This window comes from Ursus maritimus, unplaced genomic scaffold (genome assembly GCF_017311325.1).
Source record: "Ursus maritimus isolate PB19 unplaced genomic scaffold, ASM1731132v1 scaffold_9, whole genome shotgun sequence".
NCBI lineage: Eukaryota > Metazoa > Chordata > Mammalia > Carnivora > Ursidae > Ursus > Ursus maritimus.
The window spans coordinates 27,421,389-27,441,043 of NW_024427107.1; the positions used below are offsets into that span (position 1 = coordinate 27,421,389).

General features: G+C 34.2%; 1 long non-coding RNA gene across 2 annotated transcripts in view; it reads right to left on the minus strand.

The window, feature by feature from the left end:
• LOC103661359 overlaps positions 1–18,884 on the minus strand; it is a 254,976-nt gene extending 236,092 nt beyond the window's left edge. For both annotated transcript variants that reach the window (XR_568049.1, XR_568048.1), the window contains exon 1: positions 18,760–18,884. This is a non-coding gene — a long non-coding RNA (uncharacterized LOC103661359). The remainder of the gene's footprint in view (positions 1–18,759) is intronic.
• Between the last annotated feature and the right edge of the window lie 771 nt (positions 18,885–19,655).

Consider the following 19,655-nt stretch of genomic DNA (forward strand, 5'->3'; position numbering starts at 1 on the left):
GGGTATGCTCTCCAGCCCTGAAAGTTATACAGATAGAATTAGAGTAAAATGAAATATCAAGGACAACTTGAAGAGAATAAGTGTGTTACACAAGGATAATTTAGAGTCAGGAAGCAGGGGAGGGACCTATATGGATTAAAGGTCTCTGCACCTGGTCCATGAATGTTGAATGCTCTTATCCCCTTTCATCTAGGAGGAGATTAAGATGCATAAAATTAGCTCTTTTTTCCAAAGCTATCAACTATGAATGGTCTACTGGATGTTCATATTCAGTTCATTCTGTTAGAAATATATATAAATATATGAGAGAGAGAGAGAGAGTGAGCGAGCATGGGGGGAGGTGCAGAGGGAGAGAGAATCTCAAGCAGACTCTGTACTGAGCATGCAGCCCCATGCAGGGCTCAGTTCCAGGTTCCTGAGATCATGACCTGAGCCCAAATCAAGAGTCAGATGCTTAACTGCCTGAGGCACCCACGTGCCCCATTCTACTAGAAATATTTTTATACATGCTCCACAGAAAGGAATTAAACTGCTACCCCTATCCTTGGTATGATGGCTGCATAAGCATCAGGTTTATATTTAGCAGCAACTGTTACCAACTGTTTCTTCAACTCAGTTCCTCCACTGAGTCTCCATTTAGGCCCTATAACAAGAGATGCAGGGAGCACACTTAAACATGACATATCAGGGCAGTAATTTTGGTAACAGGAAACTAACATAATATCCAGTTTATGATCTATTTCTTATTCATGAACACTTCAGATTTTTGTAGTAAGTATGTCTTGCTTTAACAGCCTAAAGCATATTAGCAAAAAGACAGCCTACTTAAACTCCCCTCTTTTCCTTCCTCTTCCCACCGTTAGCTTGTGTTTATTCCTTTGTGTATTTGTATACACATATATCTTCCAACTTGTAAGCTTCTTTGTGGAGAGCAACTGTAATATCTGGTTTCTTCTGGACAAAAAAAAGTCTTAACATTTAGTTGGTGTTACTGTATACTCACACACACACACACACACACACACACACGCACACATGACACTTTTTAAAAAAAGATTTTACTTTTAAGTAATCTCTACACCCAACATGGGGCTCTAACTTACAACCCTTAGATCAAGAGTCACATGCTCTACTGACTGAACCAGTCAGGTGCCCCGCACACATGACACTTCAAATATTTACCAATCTAATTTCATTCAGTAAGACTATAGGAGTAGCTCTCTTAAAAAGCTAGTAGGGTTTAGTATTTTAATTTCTATTTCTTCAAAATTTTTGATATTCAGCTTTATAGATACTTTGTTGACTATAACATATGACCTGAAAACTTTCCACTAATTTGATGTCCTCTCTTGTCTCTGACCAATGTGTGACATCATACTGACAGAGAAAGAATGAACCTTTATTTTGTGCAAATGAAAATGTTCTTCTAAATCTGAACATATTCACCACTGGTGATGATGCATAGAAGGCAGAGGTATAGTGAACACTGAAAAAGATCATATTTTAGGAATGCACTGATTTCAGTGTAAAGAGTTAGAGAGAAGACAGGTTGGAAGACATGGTGCTTTGTATATATTATATAATTAAAAACGTGTTAAATTTAACATGGACAAGAAATGAATATGGCTTACATTTTTCTGCATATTCTGAGTAAGCCTTGAATTTGTAACATTATCAATGCAGCGTAGCAACAAACTTTGAGAGACATAATAGCAAGGAAATATTCATTCACACGTAGCAAGATGAGTGATACAGCATCATGAGTAATGATGTAATGGTTTTAAAATTATATTTGGGAAACATAGGCAAGAAGATATGTTATATTTTCAATACAAATTTTTTAAAGATTTTATTTATTTATTTATTTATTTGACAGAGAAAGAGAGAGAGACAGCCAGCGAGAGAGGGAACACAAGCAGGGGGAGTGGGAGATGAAGAAGCAGGCTCCCAGCAGAGCAGGGAGCCTGATGCGGGGCTCAATCCCAGGACTCCGGGATCACACCCTGAGCCGAAGGCAGATGCTTAATGACTGAGCCACCCAGGCACCCCTCAATACAATTTTCAAACAGCGAAGGCATTGTCATAACAATCATTGTGATGGGAGACATGACATTAACTAAGAATGTCACATTTCACAATAAATGTGAAATAAAAACTTGACAAGATGGTTCTGTAACATGAACAGGAAGAGATGAGGTCTGGATACTGCAAAGAATATTCACATGCACTGACTATATATTAAACAAATAATAAGGGCCTCTCCACTACCTATTATTCTAAATTGAGATATATAAATCTCCATTTGTTACATTGGTTCATAAAATTTGCTACACATTTTTAAAATCAAATTATTAAAATAGACTTCATTTTTGACCAAGATAGAGCAAGAGGGACCAGATATACCTTCATATCTTGGATATAATGACAGAAAAAGAAAAGAAAAGAAAAAGTACCATTTTTATCTAAAAATATTATGGATAAAGCAAAATATTTTTTAAAACGCAACTGAATACAATTTAGTATTATTCTCCTTATCATAATCTCCTATAAGGTATACTCTGTGACCTTTTACCTTTGTACAGCATTTAGCAACACAGCCCTTGCTTTTTCTGTTTCTTTCTCTTGCTTAGGCTTTTCAGTACTGAACCTTCCCAGATCCACTCAATTTTTCTGATACTTTTTAATTAAAGTTCCTGAAGCTATCCTCAAAGCCATGCTTATGGTATGTATGATTAAGAGGGAGAAAACTTCAGTATAGAGGAAAAGCTCTAAGTCTGTCATATTATTCTAAAAGATTCTGCCTTCTAGTTTTCTTCCATGTATTAGGAGAAAGGGATTATGGAAACACGATTAGATTTTTGTTTTTTTAAATTTTAACACATGACTTTTGACTATCTGTGTATAAAGGGCAACTTTCCTTTCCTGGTATGAATTTTAGTGCTAGTTACAGTGTTTCTTAGTACTTCAAACTGATTTACTTATAAACCTGAATTATCCCTAATAACCATCTAATATAGTATCAGCTATACATGTTTTCTGAATCAAATGGCCTTTTTGTTATATATGCAAGTTTATGTTAAGTGGGGCTTTAAAAATACATAGTCAAAACCCTTCACAGATACGAAATTTTATTTTCAAAATAATTTTGCCACAAGAAAATAAAAAGAATAGATTGAAGTTAATTATGGCTTCTAGCCCTGAAGAATGGTACTAATCACTGACAGAAAGTGTAGCTCTGAAGGAAGAAAGACTTTTAAGGGATGTTGACAGATTTAAGTACCACATATTTTGTTCAGGATCATGACAGTATATTCAATAGAAAACATCTTTAAAAAAAATTTTCATTATGTTCAGTTAGCCAACACAAGAGAAAACATCTTACAGGCCATCAGAAATGGGAATGCCTAGAGCTCTGTAAACAACTATGTTATTAGCATTATGATTACTCGTCACATAACCAGGAGAACTGGGCACATGTTTCTTAAACACCTTTTGTGCCACCAGTGAATTTCTATACTAAAAATATAGTACAGAAATACTTTTTAAAGATCTATCTATATTCTTGTTAACTCCATGCTCCAATTTTCTTGCTCTACTGAGTAATGAATAGAATAATTTAACTATACCATCTAACTTCCCTACCTTCTGTCTTTTATTATAAATATTGACAAAGATTATGTCTACTACTCTATCCTAGTATCCACAATCCTCCATTTTTCCTTCAAACTCTTTCCTTCCTCTCTCCTCCCTCCCTCCCTCCCTTCTTCCCCCCTTTCCTTCTTTCTTTCCTTTCCTTTTTCTTTCCCTTTCCTTTCCTTCCCTCTTTCTTTCTTTTCCTTTTTCTTTCTTTCTTTCTTTCTTTCTTTCTTTCTTTCTTTCTTTCTTCCTTCCTTCCTTCCTTCCTTCCTTCCTTCCTTCCTTCCTTCCTTTTCTTTTTTCCTTTTCCACCAACTCTGCATGCCACAGAAAGTTCTCAGATTTTGAAACAACAGAGTAATTTTATAGACCATGGAAACTCTAAATCATAGCAGAACACAAATTGTCAACTTTGTATGTAATCTTTCATAGTTATTTCTGTACATAGGCTAAACAATACTAATTCCCAATGAAAAACCACTAGGGGGTGACCAAGCATCATTTGCTTTTCTTCTCTTGCTCTGGTTACTAATATTATTTAGATAATACTAACATTGTATAAATGTTTTGCTATCAATTAATCAGTATTCCTGAAGATTTTCCAAGTTACTAGAAATGTCTGAACAAACTGAATTCAATACAAATTATTCACAAGAAGTTTAAGTACTTCAAAACACCCCATTGTTCAGTCTTAAAGTTTTTGATTAAGCAATTGCAATCCTCTTAAAATCTGAATAAAAGTCAAATGTAAACTATGAATTGTTTACTCCACCAGAAGTGAATTTTGTGTTCCCTCTGAGATTATGTATTACATAAATGAACCACAAGCTTACAAATTTAATATGTAATTTGAAAACAATGATTCTTGAGAGCATTTCCTAGCCATTTGAAAAATTATATGCTAACATCAAAAAAATGAACTATAATAAATGGTAAGTCTGTTTTGAGAGAAGTAATCGATTGGTTTGCACACAGTTAAATTTGTTTTATTCTATTTTTTCCTGAAGTTTACCTTGAGAAACGTTAATAAAATACAAATTAGTAATCACAAATAGAAAAATTATAATAGTCTTCACTTAAAAATAAATAGTTTTAATAGTTTTAACTCTTAAAGGTCTGAAGTTTAACAAGAAATTTAGGAAAATGCAAATTAGATTATCTACTGACATTCCTGAAACAATGAGCAACTATACAGTAAAGAAGTCTTTTATTTACAAAAATGGAATAAATATTTACTTAAATCAATGACAACAGAAAGAGAAGTAATTAAAAAAAGCACTTACCTGTCAATTCTCCCAGCCTTTGGACCAGGAAGCAGGCTACTATAAACAAGCAAGTAAATACTATTTTATTCTCCAGACAAAATGTGCTGCTGGAGTCAAACTACTGAGCTTTGAAATCAATGAAATCAGGTTCCATCATTTGCTAATTGTGTGACTTTGAGAAAACTAGTTAACCTCTCTAAGCCACAGTTAGGAAAACAAATAGTTCCTATATCATGGAATTGCTTAGTGGATTAGCTGAGATACTATGTATAATGTATTAAGCAGCATGCCTGGCACAAAGCTCCCACTCAATAAATGCAGAATTATTACTATATGGGAAGCTCTGCATCTTGATGAATACGTTGGACAGAATGTATCATCTTCACAGTATTCTTAACATTGTCCCTTGGACAGATTAATTAGTGTTATATACCACTCCCTCCTCTCTTAGCTTTCAAATTCTCCCTCACAGGTTCCTCAAAATATCCCATTTCAAGGATTTAGATGTTTAATTCAATTCAACAAGATTTTCTGGAACTATAAAATAGAATTGTAGTGATTACAAATTCATGCTTAGGACCTGAAACTATGCTGGATTTAATAACAGATTGAAATAAAATATAAAACCACGATCTCTACACTTAAAGATAAAAATGAGCTACTGTAGTTAATGGGAGTGGAGGGGAGAGGTAGGGAAGGAAATTAAATTTCTGTTGTTTTAAGACACCCAGTTTGTGGGAATTTTTTACAGCAGCTCTAGAAAAGAGGAACCTCTTTTCAAATCATCACAGTTATGAAGAAAGAATACATAAATAAGTATAGCTAGGAAACGGAGAGATTCATGCAAGAAATGTGTGTTCTGAGTAATGCAAAATTTTGCAATTGGATAGAGATGGTCTAATTGAGTATTAGTGACAGTTGAGTTTTCCAAAGTACTCCTGGATTTTTATTTTTGTGTTCACTGTTGGTGCTACTGAACAAGTGAGTAGTTTCCTATTGAAGGGATTGATTTGTTCACCTGGTTTTTCTCACTGTTCTGCATTTCTGACAGACACATTTGTCTTAGCCGCCTCCTCCCACAAATGTAGAGGCAGTAGTACATGTGTGTCCTGATGAGCCTTTGATGCTGTGCTTATCATTCTTGAGTAGTGAAAATACTCTGTATTTTTCTGAGTTTTCAATTACTTAATTTCAAGAAAAAAATAGAAGTTGGAGTTTACGTAAGTTTTTTTTTTTTTTAAGATTTTATTTATTTATTTCTCAGAGCACGAGAGACAGCACACAAGCAGGGGAGGGGCAGGCAGATGGAGAAGAAGGCTCCCCGCTGAGCAAGGAGCCTGATGTGATGCGGGACTAGATCCCAGGACCCTGAGATCACGACCCCAGCTGAAGGCAGGCTCTTAAACCACTGAGCCACCCAGGCATCCCTACATAAATCTAATAATAGTAAATTCTCACGTGCCAGACATTCTGTTAGGTATGTTCACATATTACTTGACTTAGTCTTCACAACAATCTTTTGAGGAGCTACTATTACCTCTAATGGAGTTTGCAGAAGTTGTCAAAAGTCACTGGAGATAGGAAATAGGATCATGATTCTAACATACACCTGTCCTTGTCCAGAGACTCAGCATTGAATCAAAATAGCCTTTTTAAGTAGATAATCTACCCTAACCTTAACAGTTTGGCTGAGTCAAGGTATTACTAATAATACTTAAGATTGGCTTTATATTGTCTAATGTAGTGATGCATCAAGCAGCGCAAAGATAGGCTTTTAACAAGATATTTTTGGTGAAGCAGGCCTACCCAGAGCTATCCCTTCCATAAATGGCTAAAGAATACTACTAGAATCACCAAATGTTGATGTTTTCAGATGGAATGGGCCCTAGAGTTAGTATAAAATCCTTGTTGTATGAAAGAAGAAACTGAAGGTTCATTGATTTGCTCAAGGACTGCATGGCTAGTTAGTGACAGAACTGGGCTAAAAGTACAGGAATTCAAAAAGATCAAGAACACTAATGTCAAACCTCCTTGCATACATTTTTAAAAAGTTAAGTCTAAACTACTATGAAAGGAACCTCACATTTATAAACAGATTTTTACTAAAATTATTATAAAATAATATTTGCATTAGAGGAATAGCATACATACCAAGAGATCCCAAATATGACCATGAGAGAGAAAAATTTTATCAAGAAGTTATTCACGTTTGTGTTTCATCTTTGGATCCATTACAACCACTTAAAAAATGCGTTGTTAGTTCCAATAGTTGTCAAATGGCCAACCAACTAGTTGGGTTAATCTGCTCGAATAAACAATAAATTCATCTTTGACCTATTTCTGCCTGCTGCCTAGTTATTTCTATTCTAATTAATGAAGTAAATAAATCCCAAACTCTCATTTTGGTTTACTCTAACAATTTTTAAAAACTTAAATGCAAACTGTTTGTTTGGTGTAGTTCTTCGGGTTTTAACAGATGTACAGACTCATGTAACCATCTAACAATCAGGATACAGAATATTCTGTATTTCTATCACCATAAAATACTCCCTTGTGCCATCCATTTATAGTCACATACTCTCCTTCAACCCTTACTCCCTACTAACCACTAATCCATTCTCTGTCCCTGTAAACTTGTCTTTTCTATGTCAATACATGAAATAATACAGAATGTAACCTTCACTCAGTATAATGCCTTTGAGATTCATTTATATTGTTGAGTGTATCAATCATTGTTCTTTTATATTGCTGAGTAGTATTCCATTGTATGGATATGCCAGTTTCTTTATCTATTAAGCTGTTGAAGGACTTTTGAGTTGTTTCTAGTTCAGGCAATTATGAATAAAAGTATAAAACTTATATTGTCTGTGTGAACATAAGTTTTAATTTATCTAGGATAAATACTTAGGGGTGGCAAGGTCAAATGGTTAAATCTACATTTAATGTTGTAAGAGACTGTCAAACTTTTTCAGAGCAGCTATAGCATTTTGCATTCACATCAACAAAATAAGAGATTTCGACTTGCTCTGTATTCATGCTAGCCCTTAAAATTATCTATTTGGGTTTTTTTTGCCATTCTAAAAACGTATGATATTGTGTAGAGCTATCTCATTGTGGTTTTATTTGCATTTGCCCCATGGGCTATTCAGAAATGTATTGTTTAGTTTCCAACTCTGGGAAGATTTTCCATGTATCATATTTATTGATTTCTACTTTAATCTCCTTATGGTCACCAAAGATATACTTTGGTGATTACAATTCTTCCAAACTTCTTAACTTATCCTTTATCTTGGTGAATGCTCCAACTGCCTTGAAAAGAATTTGCATTTCTGCTGTTTTTGAGTGGAGTGTCTACAAATGTCAACTGATTCAACTGACTGTTTGATTTCTTAAACATTTTTGATTATTGTTTTGTCATTACTTGTTCTGTTAACTAACAGAAGAATGTTGGAATCTCCAACACTAATTTTGAGTTTTTGTTTCTTTAGTTCTATCAGCATTTGCTTCGTGCATTTTGAAGCTCTGTTGTGAGTTATATAATCTAAACGTTATGTCTTCTTGGTTGAGCTAACCCTTCCAATAATTATATAATGCCAGTCAATTCCTTCTAATTTTTCTTGCTGCGAAGTGTTCTCTGCCTGTTAACATAGCACTCAAGCTTTTTTGTGATTAGTGTTTGCATGGTTTATCTTTTCTCAATTTTTTATTTTTAAACCACAAATCTTATTTATTTATTTATTTATTTATTTATTTATTTATTTATTTTTTAAAGATTTTATTTATTTGACAGAGAGACAGCCAGTGAGAGAGGGAACACAGCAGGGGCAGTGGGAGAGGAAGAAGCAGGCTCCTTGCTCAGGAGCCTGATGTGGGGCTCGATCCCAGAACACTGAGATCACGCCCTGAGCCAAAGGCAGACGCTTAACGATTGTGCCACCCAGGCACCCCTAAACCACCAATCATATTTAAAGTAGACTTCAATATGCAGTGTATAGTTGGTTCTCTTTCTTGTTGATCCTAGGTCAATCTCATAAGTGGTATGTTGAAACCACTTGCATTTAATATAATTATGTTTGGAATTATGTCTATTGTTTTATTATTTATGCTTGTCTCCTCCATTGCTTGTTAAGTTATTCTGTTTTCCATTTCCTGTTTTTTTTTTTGGATTGTCTGAATATTTTTTAATAATCCACTGTAATTTATTTTGTGGTTTGACTATAACTATTTGTACAGCTATTTTTGTAGTTCTAGGGATAATAATGCATATACTTGCTTTTTACATTATAATTAAAATTAATATTTTATCACTTTCAAGAGGAATGTAGAAATCTTGTCACTATAGAGATCCCTTTACTCCCCCCTTATATTGTGATTGTTGTATTATTTCACCTATAAACACTGAAAACCCTGTCATAATTTTTTGTTCTTAATCATCATACATATTTTAAACACATTAAAAGAAAAAAATTACTCTATTATTATATTTATCCAGAGATTTATCATATCTGTTGCTTTTCCTGCAATTCTGAGCTTCCAACTTTCCCTCTAATATCTTTTCCTTCCACTTGAAAAACTTGCCTTTAGCATTTCTTTTAGAGCAGTCCTGTTGACAACAAATTCTTTTAGTTTTCGTTCACATATGAATGTTTTTATTTTTCTTTTGCTCCCGAAGAAGAATATTTTTGCTGAATATGGAATTTTAGGTTGACAGGTTGTTGAGGAATGTCATCAAAAAGATGTGACCACCAAATAACTGGTGAGCTGGACAGGAGCACTTGGAACCTCTTCACCCCATGCCCTGTCCTTGGAATGCAGATTCCACTTGCCTTTCTTGCTCTCAGAGGTTGCTCCAAGGACGTAGCCTTGAGATAGTGATGTGGTGTTTAGAACGCCTACACAGCATATGTGACTGAACCCAGTTAAGGCCTCTTCCTAGATTTTTAAGATTTGGTGGGCCGGTGTTGGGATCCATTCATCTTGCTGTCACCCAAGACAAGCCTTGTATGTAAGTTTTCTTTGCTTATTAAAACTGCCACCTACCAACCTGGAGAGGCATGCCTTTCTTTGGTCTCTCTCCACCCTCCACTTTTGGGGGCCAATTTCACATTATACCTAAGACACTCCTAGAGAATTTTAAACCACGCTAGGTCATTTCTTGTAACATTTTAAAATTGTTTTTCTACTGTTTTATGACCTCCAATGGTTTCTGATCCCCATTGTATATATATAACACATCTTCTTTATCCATTCATCTGTTGATGGACATCTGGGCTCTTTCCATACTTTAGCTATTGCGGACATTGCTGCTATAAATACTGGGGTGCAGGTGCCCTTTTGGATCACTACATTTGTATCTTTGGGGTAAATCCCTAGTAGTGAAATTGCTGGGTTGTAGGGTAGCTCTATTTTCAACTTTTTGAGGAAACTCCATACTGTTTTCCACAATGGCTGTACCAGATTGCATTCCCACCAACAGTGTAAGAGGGTTCCCCTCTTTCTGCATCCTAGCCAACATCTGTTGTTTACTGACTTGTTAATTTTAGCCATTCTGACTGATGTGAGGTGGTATCTCATTGTAGTTTTGATTTGTACTTCCCTGATGCTGAGTGATATTGAGCATTTTTTCATGTGTCTGTTGGCCATCTGTATGTCTTCTTTGGAGAAATGTCTGTTCATGTCTTCTGCCCATTTCTTGATTAGATTATTTATTTGTTTGTTTGTTTGTTTTCTAAGATTTTATTTATTTGACAGAGAGAGAATGAGAGTGCCCAAGCAGGAGGAGCCGCAGAGGGAGAGAAGAAGCAGGCTCTCTGCTGAGCAGTGAGCCCGACATGGGGGTCAAAGCCAGGACCCAGGATCAAAGGTAGCCAAAGGTAGCCACTTAACCGACCAAGCCACCCAGGTGCCCCTAGATTATTTGTTTTTTGAGTGTTGAATTTGATAAGTTCTTCATCTCATTTTCAAATTTTGAAGAAGTGATTTAACTTAAAATGGAAATTTCCAATGATGAAAAAAATGCTATTAATTTATGATGTGGCTCAGCTATCTGTTTTAATTTCACCAACAGTAAGTTCACCTGTGTAGTAAGTCTGTTAAAAATTGGTATTTAGAACCAAAATTTAATAGCTGTGTTACAAGCAAACTGGAGAAGCTTATATAAGAGACTTTATATGTTTAATATTTCATTTTCTAAGTATCATAATCAAACCGGTGGTTTCAATGTATTGTTCTTAATACTAAGTTTTCACAAATCTACTATACATGTAGATGATTATGGAAATGGCATTGAGGGAATAAAAAAGAATTGGGTCCACACTGGGATCATCATGGAGTTTGGGGAATGAGGACCAAGGACCAGGGATAAATTGATAATTCAGCAAAACTATGTAGTTGGAATTAGATATGACCAAGAGTATATAAAATCTAGAAACTGGCAAAATTCTTGGGAAAAAACAGTGTTCAATTTAAATAAAGTTCCAAAGAACAGACTGACCTCAAATAGGTCAATTCTGTTCTAGAATTGTACTAACACTGTGATGCTGCTGCAATTTTTAGCCAGACTTCACAGAATTATTGGGCAAAGTGCTCATCAGTTGGAGCACAAAAAGTAATTTTGTAATTTCTCTCTGTTGTTGTCTCTAAGGAAGAACTATAAAGTGTTTGTTATAAAGATAGCTTCACTGTGTAAAAACCCCCAAATTCCAACATAGAATATTCTTTTCCATTTTTGCATTTCTAAGGTCCGTTTGTAAAGGATACATAATGAAAACCTCATTTTTAATTTCAAAATAAGTTTACTTTAAATTTCTAGGCTATAGTGGTACTACTAGATCTCTGTAAATAACAATAGTAAAAAAAAAGTATTTGAAGCCTAAAATATTTAGATTTCATATTATATACCACATACCTCAATACAGACCCAATCATGTTTATTTTTTTACTATGTGGAAGTAGAAAATAGAAACCCTATACTAATTATTTCAATTCTGGCTGCGAAAATATATCTGAAGCCAGAATCTACAAGTCTCAGTTAGGAATTTAATGACAAATCTTGAAAGAATGAAAGACAATTGCCATATTTGTTTTTGAAAAAAACCAGAGTCATTATATTTGCTAGATAGATAAGGAAAAGTTTATGCATATTTATAATTCAACACCAAAAAATTTATGTTATATCGATTTTATTCTGTATCTTTTTTACCATGTTGTTTTTTAATTTATCATTTATTTACTATTATTTATCATTTAATTTTTATCTGTTTATTTACGAAGAGAGTCAAAATGCTTTCATAAAACAGTGAAAATACTATTACTTATAGTTTTAAGGAACTTTCACTATAACTTTGAGACAATGACAGTTTGTTATAGGGAACTTCATTTGGTTTGGAAATGTGTGTTGGTTCATTTAACGTTGACTCTTACGTCGAAGATGATTAAATTTACCCCCTGATCTTGTGACAGTTAACTCAGTATATTTATTTTATAATTTCCCACATACAAATGATTTGGCTTATTAGTAAGCCCCCACATTTTAGGTCTTCATATCTTTCTACAGAAGTATCTGTAAAAAACACAATGACTTTAACAATTTCTAAAAAGCAACACAAATCGAAGTCTTTCTTTGACAAAATACATCTTACGCATTACTGCAAATACCATATTTAGCTTTATATTTTATCTTGAAGTTTCCCATTATTATAAATTACCAAAAGCATATTTTTGTTTCAAGTGAACTTGTTTGCCAATTTCCTATTTCTTCCATTAGCATTTCCATTCTTCTAATCATCCAGACTAGTCATCTTAATTTTCTAATTTGCCTTCAATTCGATGGTCTCACCATACATTGCTTCTGTAATTCAGTTTCAGGAGAAAATTCCTGAGGAATCAGAATACTTCCTAATATCCGATAAAAAAAGATCTTGTGACTCAGTTTGTTTCTTCTTAATTTGGGTAACCTTAATTGCCAAAAAGCCATGGAGTTATGGTTAATCCTTAATTATAATAGCCATTTTATATAGTTTGGGTAAAACTGACAGATAAATTATTATTCAACAAATACCTAATGAGTACGTATTATATGTAATAAGTTAAAACAAGTTTTTATTATAATTTCATTTCTGTTTGTGATTTTTTAATGGTAAGATTATATTTTAATGATGTTATTAGAAGTTGCTTTAATATTTGTGGAAGTAGATAACTGCATGCAGATGACATGAAAAAAATGCATCTGACCCATCAGCAAGGCCTATGAATTCTCTTTGAAATATTTATTGTATCCATTTTGATTTCCACACTAATATTAAGGAAAGACACACTCTTCCTCACTTTGTCAACTCTCTCACACACACTCTTTTTGGGTGACATTCAACAGTAACAGAAGCCACTATAGATTACACTGCCATACACATTGTATGTTACTTTTTAATTTTCCAATACTATGCCTGAATAAATGCTGCTATGAACTGAATTGTGTTCCCCCAAAATTCATATGTTGAAGCCCTAACCCCCAATGTGACTGTATGTAGATTATGGATTAGGTCCTTTAAAAGGTAGTAAAGGTTAAATGAAGTTATAAGGGTGGGAGTCCTACTTCAATAGGATTGGTGACCTTATAAGAAGAGGAAGAGAGAGAGAGAGAGAAAGATCTCACTCTCTCTCTCTCTCTTTTTTTTTAAGATTTTATTTATTTATTTGACAGAGAGATAGAGAGAGACATAGAGCACAAGCGGAGGGAATGACAGAGGGAGAAGAAGAAGTAGGCTTCCCACTGAGCAGGAACCCAATGTGAAGTGCGGCTTGATCCCAGGCCCTGAGGATCATGACCTGAGCTGAAGGCAGAAGCTTAACCATCTGAGCCACCTAGGCACCCCGATCTTTCTCTTTCTACCAGTGGAAGAACACAGCAATAAGTTTATTCTTCATAAGCCATGACGAAAGCCTTACCAGAACCCGACCACACTGGCACCCTGACCTCAGACTTCAGCCTTCAGAATTGTGAGAAAATAAGATTCTGTTGTTTAAGCCCAATCTACAGTATTTTGCTATGGCAGCCCAAGCTGACTAATATAACTTATGGTGTATAGTCCAACTAAGCTTTATTGTAGTTCTAACAATGGAAGTATTGGATATTAGCCCAACCAATAATAAAAAGAAAAATAGCATTTCGTTTCACATTTTGCCACTATTTTTTGTGGGTGATTTACTTAAAGGCACACTTTGGTGGCTAGTGTAATTAGCAAGAAAAGATGTGTATACTTGTACCATGGAGATGAGTAATATTAAATGCTATAAAACAATACCCCTGAACCTACCAACTCTGTTACCACAATAGGCCAGACTATTATCCTTTTAGGTTTGGGTCATTTCAGGGTCCTTTCCAAGAGATTACCCTATTCACTGTCTCTACCAGATATATTCATCTTAAATTATACTTCAAAAAATATTTTACCCTGTACAAAAATCATCAAGGCTGAAGATCTTTCACTGTTTGTGAAATAAGTTTTAGTTTGAAAGCTTCACACTTCTGATCCTCTATAATCTGGGCCTAATTTAAATTTCCCACATATAATAAGTGCTCAGTATATACTTATCTAATTAGTTTTCCTTTTGCAACATGTTCTCACTGTCCCTTGATCTTGACATTATCATTCCTGCTTTTTCCCTTTGTTCATCCTGTGATTGACTCCCTACCCAAAATGCCTGTCATAATCCTACACATCTTCCAAGAACAAATACAAAATGTATTTCTTACAAGAGACTTTTCCAATTCCAAACCACGTAGACATTTTCCCCTATAATTGCTCTGCCTCTTTTGCCTAAACTTTTCCTTCTAGCAGTGTATGCATTGGGTATGTAAGCATCTATTCATAGCATTTTTTAAAATATCTTATCACCTCATCTAGATTCTAAACATTTGTAGGGCTTTCATTCTCTATACCCAGTACTCTTCATCAATCCTTCCCTGGAAACTCAGCCCCAGATAATCTCTCTACTTTGAATATTTAGTATGAATTTCCTTTGGCTTTCATTTGGCCATTAATTATATCCAATATGCTATTAATTTGCTATCTGTCATGTGTTATTATATTCTTCACATGCTCTTGCTCTATTAACTACATTTTAAATTCCTCGAGGTCACAGGTTTTTATTCGTATAATGTCTAGAACTGAACTATGTAAAATTTTGTTTATGTGAGACATAAAATTACAGCTTGAAGGGAAAAGGGCTAGAAGACAAAAAAACCTCAGTTCTAGTCCTTGGTTTAGCTAAACAACCACCCATGTTAGAAGTCTTTTAATAAATCTTTTTGAATCTTTCTAAAATAAAGTTGTAGTGGGAGGAGATTGTTAAAATTTATTTTTTGAAATTGGGCTATGATTCTTCTACAGTGTCCAAATTGATACACTAAGAGATGAAGTATGTATCTCTTTAAAAAGAGGATAGGAACAAAGGAGACCTCTAACAACTAGAAGCAGCCAATGGAGTATTTGAATATGGCAAAGGTTATATAAAAATGATAAATTCTTCCAGAGAATATTCTTGGTTTTACTTTGTTGCTTTTTAGGTGTTGGTTACCCACCTATGTGGTTAAGCATGGAGTATTAATCAGGGTTCTCCAGAGAAGCAGAACTAACAGGGTATAAATGATGTACACATATATGTACACACATGTACATACATATATACATATGTGCTCATGTACATATGTATACATGAGCAAAAATACATGTCTGTATGGAGTGTGTATACACATATATATGGAGAGAAAGATTTATTTTAAGCAACTGACACACATGATTGTGGAAGCTTTCAAGTTCAAAATCTGCAGGGTTATGCCATAAGGTTGGAAATCCAGGGTAGAGTTATAGTTTGGGTCCAAAGGCAGAATTCTTTCCCGCTCAGGGAAAGTCTTTGTTCAGCTGACTGGCTGAGGCCCACCCACAATACGGAAGACAATCTGCCTTATTCAAAGATTACCAATTTAAATGTTAATCTCATCCAGAAAACACCTTCACAGAAACATCCAGAATAATTTCTGACCAATTATCCAGAAACTGTGGCCAAGCCAAGTTGACACATAAAATTAACCATGACATATAGATTCTGTCCTTAAGAGAAATAAAGAGTAATTCAGATGATTTGCTTTTATTTCATTCCATGGACCATTTATCAGTCCTCTCTTTCCTGATCTGAAACTTGAGAGAGTAGAAATCCAATGCCTTCCCTTGTCATTCTCAACAGGCTCACTATTCTTATTAAGAAGAAGCAGTTATGCTATAGTATATGGATCTCAAGTCAGATAACCTATTTACATATTCCAACCGCACTACCTATTCACTGTAACTTTGAAAAAGTCACTTAGGCTTATCGAATCTCACTATCTTCGATATGAAAATGGGAAGAATAACATCTTTCTCACAGGTAGGTTATGAGGACAACATGAGAGTATATGGAAAATGGTATGCATAGTAACATATTAACCCTAACCGTTATGTGTTAAATAAAACCTCTCTGCCTACTCAAAAGAACTATTTTGAAAACCACACCATTTACTCATATCTATTCAGTATTTAGCAAACATTTATTGAATACCAATGACTGAAATATTACACTAAGCTTCTCAAAAACAGCAATGCCCTATGAAAATGTTGATTATCAAAAGCACTGAACAGTTAATATTCCATATAGTTATTATCAACTCAAGTACAGTTGGGCATGGGATGGAATAACTTTTAATAATAGCACTAGGTCATTAAATTGGCACTACTATATACCTATAAAGGGGATCTTAGGTTAGGTTCCCTAGAAGCAGGGACTGAGAGGGGGGATTCCTGTGTAAGTGATTTGTTAGAGATGACTCCTTTTGTGTGAGAGAAACAGGTTAGGGCAGTAAGAAGAAGATAGGTAAGCAAGGATGTGGTCTTATAAGACTGGCAGCACACCTTGAAGCAAAGGCTAGCTTTTTGTACCCAAGAGTCTGTCTTTGGCTGTGGGATGCCCTTCTGATGTTGAAGGCCATAACCTCTTAGGTATGGCAGTACTCTTCATAAGGAAGGCAATTCTTTAGAGAAGGAAGTAGCTATGGGTTATTAGCCAACATTCTCAACAGCTGGGCTGAATGCACCTTCCAGTAAAAGGGATTTGAAACAGGCAACAATGACCTCTGCTACAAAAAGACACTGATGTTCATAATAACAGAGACATTGCAAAGGTGTTAAGAGCTCTCTGAATTCTCAAAAAAAAAAAAAAAAAAAAAGACTGACATTTACTGTAGTCTTTTACGGTTTTGAAAACCGGTCCTTCCTTGAATTACATATAAATTAAGTTCCTATGAATACTATTATTTTATTATCTGGAATTTCTCTTTCTTCTAAAATATAAACTTCATTTTGTTTTGAAAACAGAGCCAGAGAAAATCCTTATTTCTGTTTTCTTGATTATCTGTTAGCTGCTAAGAAACACAAGTATACTTAAGGCTTAAGCAATTCTGTGTTTCTTAGAAACAGCAAGCAAACAATTGTTGGATTCACATTTCAAAACTAGATAGACAATATACCAAATTTATTCTAAGTAAGAAGTATGTTTTAAGTAAGAAGTAAATAGAATAGTGTACTTTCAATGTAAAACTAATAAGCAATTTTTCTAGAAAGATAGGTTTGCAAATGTGGACATTTGTATAAATAGTTAATGGCAGATAACTCTAATAACATGCATAGCTACAATGAAAATTAGAGCTTTAGTTTTTCACTTTTACCTGTTTGTTCTTAAAACCAAGTAATCAATTATATTAGTAATTACATGTATTCATAAGGTGAATTCTCATACAGCTGTTTCCATTAAAAGGTAGCTGGAGAAACTATAGTATCTAATAATTGTTTTAAGAAACAGACTTATAAGGCTCTTGAAATCATAAAGAAGTACCAAGATACTCACTTATGTGATTTATAATGAGAGACTTTTCCTTTTTTTTCCTTAGTATAAATATCCTAACATTATCATTAATGTTACATAATATTTATTTGAAATACGTTACTGCATTTTTAAGAAAATTCTTTTAAAGTCCCCTGGAAGCTGCTATGATTAATAATAAGGCAAGAGTGAAAGGACTCATGATATTTTTTTTTCTCTTTTTTTTTTGGCTTCTCTTCCTCCAGGTGGGAAAAGGAGCACTTAAAAACACTTGGCTCTCCTGGTGACAATAGGCAAAAAGCTGAAGTTCACAATGCGTCAAAATAGTTCTAGGAATTGGTTCTTATTTTAATTTTTAGAGTTACCCCATAACATACAGAACACTAGAAAAAAAATGTTTTTGCTGTCCTTCTTAGTCTGTATCTAAATTGTCTCTGTTTTCTTAGGATTAGATTTGGTTATACTAACAGAAAAATGTGTAAGCAAATACTCTCATAATCTAGAGGTGAAGAGAACTTTAATAAAAACTCAAATCACAATTCATAAGAAAAATATATTGATGGACTTGACAGCATCAAAGTTAAAAACTTCTGTTCAATGAAAGGTGTCATAGACAAAGTTATCAAATATTTCACAAACTGGAAAAAGATTATTAAAATAATCAAAATAGCAAGACGTTAACATCTAAAATATACAAGGAATTTACACATCCATAAGAATAAATGAGAATCCCAATATAAAATATGGATAAAACTAAGCAATTCATTGAAAATCAAACTGAATTAGCAAGCGTATAAAGAGATGCCCAAGTCTTGATTTTCACCAGATTGGTAAAAATTAGAGGTAAGCCAGCTATTAATGAGATATAGGAAGATGAGTGCTCTTGCACATGGCTGATTGCAGTGTACACTGGTAGAGCCATTATAGAGAACAATCTGGGCATACTTACTAGAAATGAATATGATCCAGTAATCCATTCCAGGGATGCATCCCAGAGAAACTTGAGCCCAGGTTCATAAGGGGACAGGCACAAAGATGTTCATTGTAGCAGCAGGTTAGAGGCAACTGGGTGCCCATCACTACAGAAATGGGAAATAAAATGTGTATACATACAGTAATTCAGCATCCAGATGCAATAAACTAGTGTTATATATAGGAGCATGGGTGAATCTCAAAATGAATATTTATTTAAAAATTTCAAATTGAATGAAGGCTACAGTATAATGTCATGTATATAAATTAAGAACAGATGCACATATAAAACAGTACCACGTATGTTTCAAGGAACCACATATATCCAAAGATATCTGTGGGTTTTGAACTTAAATGCAATAATATGGTGCTTAGAGTGAGGAGGTTGGGAAATAGAGTTAAAATGGTGGATGAAAATCTAAGTAATTAAATGGGGGAAGAAAGATGCCTTTGTGTAGGCAGTTGACATATGTGTTGTACACTGGTAAGTATTATTAACTCAACACTCTGCATCTGAGATTAAAAACATATGAATTATATAACTATAATGCTTATGCTTTGTAACTTGGGAAAAAATATTACATCATGAATAAATATATTTAATTACTTTCCTTATTTCTTTACTGACTATCCCCGAACATGCCAGACTTCCATTAATTTCTTAAGTCTTATGACATTGTCCCCCTCATCCTTGGTGGTCTTTACCTATCCAAAGACACCCTTCAAGATATAATTTAAATTCTACTTCTTCATAAGATCTTTTAAATTGTTCCATTCATGCAAATGTCTCCCTGAAATCCCTGAAACTAATTACTTTTATAAACTATAAAATCATCAAAGACTTAACAATATGTTGAACATATTATCCTCTAT